The 1,956-nt window shown below is 35.6% G+C and overlaps 1 non-coding gene across 1 annotated transcript; it reads left to right on the forward strand.

Moving 5' to 3' along the window:
- The first annotated feature begins 238 nt into the window (after positions 1-238).
- On the forward strand, positions 239-345 carry LOC128296216 (small nucleolar RNA R71). Its single transcript, XR_008286765.1, has one exon. It is a non-coding gene; the product is annotated as a small nucleolar RNA R71 (small nucleolar RNA).
- The last annotated feature ends 1,611 nt before the right edge of the window (positions 346-1,956 follow it).

Consider the following 1,956-nt stretch of genomic DNA (forward strand, 5'->3'; position numbering starts at 1 on the left):
GAGTTCTACCTGATTAGAGAGCATGGTGACCGAATCGACGTTATAAACGTCGGCTGTTTTCGTTGGCTCTGTCCTCATGACTTGCCACTAATAGTTATTCAGTGACATCTCCTCTATAAACTCATAGGCATCTTCTGATGTTTTATTATTGATGGTTCCACTCGCCGCTGCGTCAACTATTTACCGAGTCGAAGGATTCAGACCATTGTGAAATGTTTGTACATAGAGCAAAAGCGGTAACCCATGGTGAGGGCACCTTCGCAGAAGGTCCTTGTATCTCTCCCATGCATTGTAGAGTGTTTCTAAATCCATTTGTACAAAAGGAGAGATATCATTACGTAATTTAGCCATTTTAGCCGGCGAAAAATATTTTAGTTAAAATTTTTCGGTCATTTGTTCCCAAGTAGTAATCGACCCTCGTAGTAACGAGTTCAACCATTGTTTAGCTTTGTTCCTCAATGAAAAAGGAAACAACCGAAGACGAATGACATCATCAAAAATGCCATTGATTTTAAATGTATCGTATAGTTCTAAAAAGTTAGCAAAATTAGCGTTGGGATCCTCATCCTGCAAACCATCAAACTGAACAAATTGCTGTATCATTTGAATAGTGTTAGGTTTTAATTCAAAAGTATTTGCAGCTCCAGCATGTCTAACTATGCTCGATTCAGTTCCTGTTAAAGAGGGTTTAGCATAATCATACATATTGCATGGAGCAGGATTTTGATTAGCCACAATTGCAGGAGATAGCTGATTGCCTTGGTTTTCAGCCATCTCTTCGATTGGGGGTTGAGTATCATCTTCTTGCTCGTTCACCGTGTATCTTAAGCTTCGCCTTATTTCTATTTAGTTTCTACGTATTGTGCGATCAATTTCTTCGTCAAAAAGTAATAGTCCTGACGGGTTTCTTCTAGTCATAAACTATGAAAACCTGCCAAAAGAAGGAAAAAGTAAGTTAATAAATAATAAAAAATTAAATTAAATTGCAAGAAAAATAAATACCTAAAGTAATAAAAATTAAGTGTTCCTAATATCTTAGTTCTCCGGCAACGGTGCCAAAAACATGATCGCGTTATTTCGTAATAGGTTTTAAATATTTATAATTAATCGTTCTTGAAACTAACTATTATCACGATGTAGGCAAGTGTACCTATTGAACAGTAGTATAGTTTTAGCAAAACCGGATTGCCGAACCCAAAGGAACTAAAAGTACTAGTAATGACTGTCTTTTTATTATCTAGCCTAAGAATAATGGAGTGTTGTTTTAATTAACTAATTATCTAAACTAAGAACGCACAAAGAAAAGAATTGGGGAATTGCTTTTGGAAAAATCGATTGACTTAAGACAATACCTAAGGAAAAAATCCACCTACACTTTACTTGTTATTCTGGCTCCGAATCGGACGATTTATTCATTCAACTTGTTCCGTAAAGATCCTTAAGTTATGTTATTTTCCCTATTCAAGACTAATAACGTCTAATCCCTAGATTGAATAACCGAGACTTTTCTCTAATTAACACTCTAGGGTTGCATTAACTCAATCTATGGATCCCCTTATTAGGTTTCACCCTAATCCGGCAAAATCTTGTCACCCTATATCTAGGCGCGCAATCAACTCCACTTAATTATGACAATTGTACTCTTAGACAGGGTCTATTCTTCCTCTGAATAAGAGCTTGTCTTGAATCAGTATCCCGGGATATCAAAACAAGAATTAATAACACATAATTAAGAACAAGTTAAATATTTATCATACAATTCAGAAAATAATAACAAGATTCATCTTAGGTTTCATTCCCCTTAGGTATTTAGGGGATTTAGTTCATAACTAAATAAGAAAACATCTCACAAGAATAAAGAATACAAAACATAAAGAAAACCTAAAACCCCTGAAGGGAAATCGAGGAGAGATCTTCAGTCTTGATGATGGATCCGGCTTCTGAGATGGGTCAATC

The sequence above is a fragment of the Gossypium arboreum genome, chromosome 7 (assembly GCF_025698485.1).
Source record: "Gossypium arboreum isolate Shixiya-1 chromosome 7, ASM2569848v2, whole genome shotgun sequence".
Taxonomy (NCBI): Eukaryota; Viridiplantae; Streptophyta; class Magnoliopsida; order Malvales; family Malvaceae; genus Gossypium; species Gossypium arboreum.